The 8,110-nt window shown below is 37.6% G+C and overlaps 1 pseudogene; it reads left to right on the forward strand.

Moving 5' to 3' along the window:
* The first annotated feature begins 6,293 nt into the window (after positions 1-6,293).
* LOC130849593 (UDP-glucuronosyltransferase 2B4-like) lies at positions 6,294-7,783 on the forward strand (annotated as a pseudogene).
* The last annotated feature ends 327 nt before the right edge of the window (positions 7,784-8,110 follow it).

The raw sequence follows: 8,110 nt of genomic DNA on the forward strand, positions 1-8,110 counted from the left end.
GTATCTTTGGGAAGAAGATGATTTCCATGTCTTACTCCTCTGCCATCTTCAATTGGGCCATGAGCAGCAATATTTTGAAAGGAATCTTTTTTCAGAACAAGTAGTTCTGAAACATGGGCTGAAAATAGTCAATAAACCACATTGCACAGAGATGTCTTGCCATCCAGCCTTTTTTGTTCCATTTATAGAGCACAGGCAGAGTTGATTTACCATAATTCTCAAGAGACCTAGGATTTTTGAAATGGTAAATAAACACTGGCCTCAAACTCAAGTCACCAGCTAATTTAGCCTGCCTAAGCAAAGAGAGTCAGCCTGCCTCTGAAACTTTGAAACCAGGCATTGACTTCTCATCTCTAGCTTTGAAAGTCCTAAATGGCAACATCTTCCAAGATAAGGCTCTTTCGTGTACACTGAAAATCTGTTGTTTATTGTAGCCACTTTCATGAATTGCCTTAGCTAAATATTCTGGAAAACTTGCTGCAGCTTCTACATCAGCAGTTGTTGTTTCACCTTGCACTTTTATCTTATGGAGCTGGCTTTTTCCTCCAACCAAATGAACCACACTCTGCTAGTTTCAAATTTTCTTTGGCAGCATCATCACTATTCTCAGCTTTCTTAGAATTGGAGAAAGTTAGGGCCATGTTCTGGTCTAGGCTTTGGCTTAAGGAAATGTTGTAGCTGATTTGATCTTCTGCCTAGACCACAGAAACTTCCTTCATGTCAGCAACAACACTGTTTCAGTTTCTTATCATTTGTGTGTTCACAGGAGCAGCACTTTTACTTTCTTTAAGAGCTTTCCCTTTGAAAAATTTCCTCTGTTTGGTGGAAGAGGCTTAGCTTTTGGCCTATCTTAGCTCTTAACATGTATTCACATTAAGCTTCATTATTTCTAGCTTTTGATTCAAAATAAGAGACATTCAACTCTTCCTTTTACTTGACTTTTAGAGGCCATTGCAGTTATACACGGCTAAATTTCAATATTGTTGTGTCTCAGAGACTAAGGAGATCTGAGAGGAGGAAGAGAGATGGGAACAGCCAGTTGATGGAGCAGAGAACTCATATACATGAGAACATGTATTTAATTGATAAACTTCATCATCTTATATGGGTGAGGTTTTGTTGAACCTGCTAAAAATTACAATAGTAACATAAAAGGTAACAGATCTCAGATCACCACAACAAATACAATAATAACGGAAAAGTTTGAAATATTGCAAGATTACCCAAATATTACACAGACATATGAAGTGAGTAAAGGCTGTTGGTAAATGGCACAGGTTGTCTTGCTTGACTCAGCATCACCGCAAACTTTCAATCTCTAAAAAGCCAATAACTGTGGAGCAGAGTAAAGCAAAGTACAACAAAACAAAGTATACTTGTACATTTCAACCACTTTCCATATAAGATCAATTTCATAGATGCTGGGAGTTAACAAAACCAACATATTTTGGGATATCCACTATTCAACTCACTACAGCTTTGAAACAGTTTCCTCTCACCACCACTCTTACCCCAATTCAAACACAAACAGAAAGTAAGGTCACATTTCTGTGGAAAGTAAAGATCTTAAAGAGTTTAAAAATGCAGGATGATATATCTGGGCCCTTCAAAACCAACAGATCCTGGAAGATGGTAGTGAAATCCTGTAAACTCATCCAAAAATTCACTCTACTCTCAGCCTCTGTATCACATGTGGGAATGTCTGCTAGAGTAAATGAACACATTTTCAGGTGCATAGTTAGAGGTTGTTGTTTTGGTGATTGTATTCTCTGCCATCTCTTTCTGAAAAGATCAGTCAGAGTTCTCATTCACTTGGAACAGACAGCAGCAGACATTTACAGTTTTCTCTAAGGACTACATAAATTAAACTGTATTCTCTTCCTTCATAAATTAGGCCCGTGAGATATGAATTATCTGGGTATCCTTCAGAAAACTGTACTAACCGACTGTGTTGGTAACATTATGCAAATCAGACAGGTGAGCAAGAAGTGGCTTGTATGTTGGACACCTGTGTAAGACACATGAGCCTTAGAGAGTGGGAGATAAACCCTATGAATATTTGATTGTGGTCTGCCACATCAATAACATTAATTGAGATCCAGTGACCAGGAGTATTTGAGGTCATCATTTCGAAAATAGAATAGATTTTTGCACTTTTCCTTTCTTTCTACAAAGGACAATAGTACAATAATTATGTGTAGGCCTTTTCAGGAACTGGGGGAAAGATATGTATTCCATTCTGTGACATATGCCAGGTAACTCAACAGACTGCCAGCTATGAACCCAGAGCAGGACAGAATTCTGCAGTAGGTCTAGTTGTGATGGTCTATAATATGAGGTAAACTGTATAGTATTAAATACATCAGTGGTGAGAAAAAACACTCTGTGGAATCTCTTCATTATGTTGAATCAAGTTTTTTGTATACCCAACATGTTAAGTAATTTTAGCATGAAAGGATGTTATGTTTTTAAACTTTTTTGGCATCTATTGAGATGATTGTATCGTTGTTTTTCATTTTCCTAATATTGTGTATCACATTATTTATTTATGTATGCTGAACTGTCCTTGAATCCTACAGATAAATTCCATTTGCTCATGGTGTATGGTCAATGTTTTTTGTTGTTTCATTCAATTTGCTAATGTATTCTTGAAAATTTGTTACATCCACACTCATCAAAGACATTGGTCTGAAATTTTGTACTGACTAAGATTTTGTTCATCTGGGACAGTATTTATCTCTCCTTTATTTCCAAAGGATGTCATTTTCCGGTAAAATATTTTGGGGTTGCAGTTTTTTTTCTTTCAGAACTTTGAATATACAAATCAACTGTGAACAGGCCTCCAGTTTCTTCTGAGAAATCCAATAATATCTTTATAGGAATTCCTTTTTATTTTCTTTTTTTTTTTCAGTTAAAGAAGGTCCTTTTGATTTTTGCAATGTCATTCCATACAAAAGCAATAGAAACATAATAGTCTTAACAAGAAGTTTACAATTGAATATTTGAACAGAAAATCTGTACACGTATCATTTACAGCAATTTTACATGGTAAATTAACTGATTGTTTAATTTACTTCTCTCATGGTGCTTTTGTAATTTTCTCCTTGAACAATTATGAATTATAATTTCTTTATTAGCCAATTATTCCTATGACGATGTTATTAGCATAATATACCCCTATTGATTAATTGCTTGAAGAAAATTAACTTTTTAAGAGAAAGGATTATAAGTGAAGTTATTGTTCTAAATATCATTGGATCCATTACTACATGGTGTCATGGCTTCCATGTGTGACGATCCTAGCAAAAAGATGGAATTTTACATTATAAGAAGTATCTTAGAACAAGAAAGCAAAGAAAGTAGAAATGGCTACTCTGAAGGAAGGATAAGATTATCAAGTTATGTTCTTCACGGCTTACCTTCTCCATTCTAAGATATCTTCTCACAACATAACATTAATCTGACCTCAAATCCAAACTTGAACTCATGTCTGCAGTAATAGTAAAAAGATATATTTTCCTTTTTTCTAAAAGAAAGATGTGCTTTAGCAAAAAGGGAACTTTAGTATCAGAATATTTATATTTAAATCTCCCTACCTTAACACTTCTTTTAGTGGACAAATTCTCTCCTTTTGTTAGTAAGTAATGGTCTCTTTCCTATATAGAATATCTACAATAATTATCATTAAGAAAAAAACTAGAGAGGACTACCTAGGTGGCACAGTGGTTGAGAATCCGCCTGCCAATGCAGGCGACATGGGTTCGATCCCTGCTCCAGGAAGATCCCACATGCCATGGAGCAACTAAGCCCGTGTGCCATAGCTATTAAGCCTGTGCTTTAGAGCCTGTGAGCCACAACTAGTGAGCCCATGTGTTGCAACTACTGAAGCCCACGTGCCTAGAGCCCATGCTCCGCAACAAAAGAAGCCATGGCAATGAGGAGCCTGTGCACCACAACGAAGAGTAGCCCCCACTCACTGCATCTAAAGAAAGCCTGCACACATCAAAAAGGAGACCCAACACAGCCAATAAAATAAACAATACATAAATAAAAGAAAAGAAAGAAAAATACTAGAGAGACCATCCTGTTGAAATGAATATTTAAATAAAACGAGAGAAAAAAATCCAAAAGAATCTAGTCTTAATTGAATATGCATAACATAATGATGGATTTTCTTAACTTTATTAAACGTTGTTATGGATGTGTGTTTAACTTTGTCCCTTTGCTTTGATATCCTCTAAAAGAAGTTTGGAAACTCTTTTTCTGAGTTTTTTCCCTAACTTATTTTATTGATATTATTAATCTTTTTTCCCCCATCACTGCAGTTGCATTTCATTTTAAACTTTAATACAAAGTAGACAATTCAAAGTTTAGCCCAACCTACTATAAATTGATTAGGAATGCCCATGACAGATCCTCGGATTGTGAGTTTCATGCACTTAGCTTAAGCCCTGGTATAGTTTGAGCAAGAGTTAATCATGAAGACTGTGCAAGTCTCTGTGTCCTTTTCATGTTGCATCTACATCACTTTGACCCTGAAATGACTGGGAAAGTATATGTATGGCCAACAGATTTTACTTATTGGATTAATTTAAAAGTTGTGCTGGAAAAACTCCACCTTCGTTGGCACAAAAAAATTAGGGCAAAGTACATATTTTCCTCTTTCTCTCATCCCCCACTAAGAATTCATTGCTAGCAAATCTGCCTTGCAGGAAAACCTGAAGGGAGGTCTTCAGGCTGAAGAAAGTAAACCCAGACTACAATTCTAATCACCATGGTAAACCAAAGAACACTGGTGAAGATAATTAATTATAGAAGACTGCATAAACACATATTTCTTCTTCTTTCTTCCCTTAACAAATATAAAAAGCAAGCATGTAAAACATGTATATAGTTGTTAGACACAACATATAGTGAATATGTTAAGTGGGGTGGGGGGTGTTGCAACAGTGGTATAGGCCCTGAGATGACAGGGTCCACCAATGGCCTGGGCCTAGAGGTGAAGGGTTCTGAAGCAGTACAGCCTGGGGATGGTGGGTCAGGTTTCAAATCAGGCCCCAGGGGAAATCAGAGTAGCAGCAGCTTGTTCCGAGTGATGACCTGTTAAAGCCACAGTCAAGACCCATGGTGGGGGGATGCAGAGCAGCACTGGTGTGGCCCTGGTAATGATGGGTCAGAGTGCTGAACTGGGACCCAGGGTAAGGTACAAAGTAGCAGGATTATAGCCCCAACAATGATAGGTTAAAACCGTGGCTTAGGGCACAGCGATGGTGTGTAGAACAGCAGCAGCTCAGCCTAGGCAATGGCCAGTCAAAGCCACAGCTAGGGATACAGGATGAGATCCAAAGGCATAGCAGCATTGCCCCCATTATGGCAAGACAAAGCACTCACTTAGAGTCTGGGGGAAGGGCACAGAGCAGCAGCTCTAGTCTCATAGATGCTAAGGCATTGTGGCAACTCAACCAGGGAATGCAAGGTACAGGAGTGATGGGGCCCCAAGCGTCAGGGCTCACCACAGAGACACACCCAGCTTCAGGAAAGACACAGAAGCAGGGACTCTGGGCAGCTCTGTCAAATGGAATCAGTGCTGGTGAAGACTGTGCAAGTCCTCAGTAGCAAAGTCTGCAAGGAGGTGAGGTAGTGAGGTGGTGGTAAGGCTTGCTGGAGTTCTGTTCTCCTTTTCCCCATGGGATGAAATCCCTCTGAGGGGATCCCTGCTGATGCCAGGCTGCTCTGAACTGGAGAATGCAGTAATTGAGGTAAAATCTTTCCCAAACCTTCCTACGTGGCCATCCTCAGTTTTGGCATTCTGCAGGGTTTCTGCTCCTTCTGTGTTGTAGTCCAGCGCTTTCCCAATGTAATTTACATGGGTTTGTACTTGCTTGTTTATTCTTTTTATTGTTTTTATGGGGGATAAAAGTGTTTGGAGCTCCCAACCCTCCATCTTTCTGATGTCACCTTATCTCTAACTCTGTGTCAAGGAGACTGCAGACACAAGAGCCTCTCACTTGCCAGTGCTGTTACACTGGTCTACTCTCATGTAATATATAGTTGACATGCACGTGCAAGCTCATTGACTTTTAGATCAGTGATAACATTGACAAAACAATATTAAACACACTGTATAATCACTTTGCCCTTTCATTTGATGTCCACAGCTGCTGACTATTCATAAAATTTAGTTACTTGAGGTGTAGGAGTTAAATTTTAACTTCCTGATTGATTTCTCCTTAAATATAAGCATGAGCAATAGCAAAAGGATAGAGTATTTTTTTTAAATATTACATGTGAGCAAGATGTGTATGAAATGGCTCTCACTTCTGCCGCTACTACAGCTGACTTGCTACTTTAGCTCTGGGAGTTGTGAGAAGGTGCTGGTGTGGCCAGTGGAATATAGTCATTGGATGAATATGAAGACAATTCTGGAAGAACTTGTCACGAGGGGTTCTGAGGTGACTGTTCTAACATGTTCCAGCTGCCATTATTGATTCCAACAAACCATCTGCTATCAAATTGGAGACTTTCCCTTCATCTCTAACTAAAGATGATTTTGAGAATTTTGTCAAGCATTTTATTGAGAAATGGACTAATCTGGCAGAAGATTCTTTCTGGACATATTTTTCAACAGTGAATAATTTATTATGGGAATATTCTGTTGTTCTTATGAAGAACTGTAAAGATGTTGTTTCGAGCAAGAAACTTCTGATAAAACTGCAGGAATCAAGGTTTGATGTCATTCTTGCAGATGCCATTGGACCCTGTGGTGAGCTGCTGCCTGAGATACCTAAAGTGCCTTTACTGTACAGTCTTTGCTTCTTCCCTGGCTATTCACTTGAAAAGTACAGTGGAACACTTCCATTCCCACCATCCTACGTACCTGTTTTCTGGTCAGAATTAAGAGATCACATGACATTCATGGAAAGGGTAAAAAATATGATATATGTACTTTATTTTCACTTTTGGTTCCAGGCATATAATGAAAACTGGATTCAGTTTTACAGCGAAGTACTAGGTAAATCATGTCTTCAGTTGGTAGCATGATGTCCTAACTATCCTAGTGCCTTGGAAGGTGTGTTTGTATAAAGTCACAATAATTCATCTCTTATAAATGAAATGATGAAATGAAAATATAAAATGTTCCATCAATCCCATAAATATTATGGAAACATTAAATTATGGTGTACGATATAATCCTGTGGCCCACTGCTAGTACAGGACCCTCCAGGAAGTCATAAACCACACATTGAAACACTTAGGACTTTTCCAAGCAATTGTATATCCATCTGACTAATCTTCTTTTTTTAACTTAAAAAATGTCACTAGAAACTTCATAAAATGTCTTAATAAATGAAGATATAGATTGAAGAGTGACACACATATTTGTAGCATAAGTATCTGGGTAGCATTTAGAAATTGTTTCTACTAGTGTAGCTCAGTTTCCATCTTATATTGCATTATATAATATTATATTTAACACACATACATATATGTTTGTTTAACAAAAAGCAGAAACATTTAAACATCTTTGACTACGTCATTCCAAACTACATTCCAAAATTTACCTAGTATATACACATGGCAATATTCTCTTTTGATCTAACTTTTGTTGCTGTTGCTTTTGTTTTGGCTTTCAGGAAGACACACTAAATTATTAGAGACAATGGGGAAAGCTGAAATGTGGTTCATTCGAACCTATCGGGATTTTGAATTTCCTCACCTACTGCTACCAACTTTTGAATTTTTTGGAGGCTTCCATTGCAAACCCGCCAAAGCCCTGCCTTAGGTAACCTATTCCTGCTTATTTTGCTTTGTTTACTTTGCATTTTCATTAGGAATAATCCTGCGTTCCTTATTTAGAATGTTTAGCTACAGTGAGAGAGATGTGAGAAATTAGATAAAGTAACCTGACAATTAGAAACATATATTTCTATACCAACACAATTTATATGACAACATTAACTCATAATGTTATATTAGTATCAACCTCATTTTGTTCTTGTGGGGAAAAAATTATTAGTACATATGAAACATCCAAAATGTCCTTGGCACAGACTTGGTGATCCAGAAGGTATGTTAACTATTGTCATTACTGTCATTTTGTTGCTATTAC

This window comes from Hippopotamus amphibius, chromosome 3 (genome assembly GCF_030028045.1).
Source record: "Hippopotamus amphibius kiboko isolate mHipAmp2 chromosome 3, mHipAmp2.hap2, whole genome shotgun sequence".
In the NCBI taxonomy this organism is placed as follows: Eukaryota; Metazoa; Chordata; class Mammalia; order Artiodactyla; family Hippopotamidae; genus Hippopotamus; species Hippopotamus amphibius.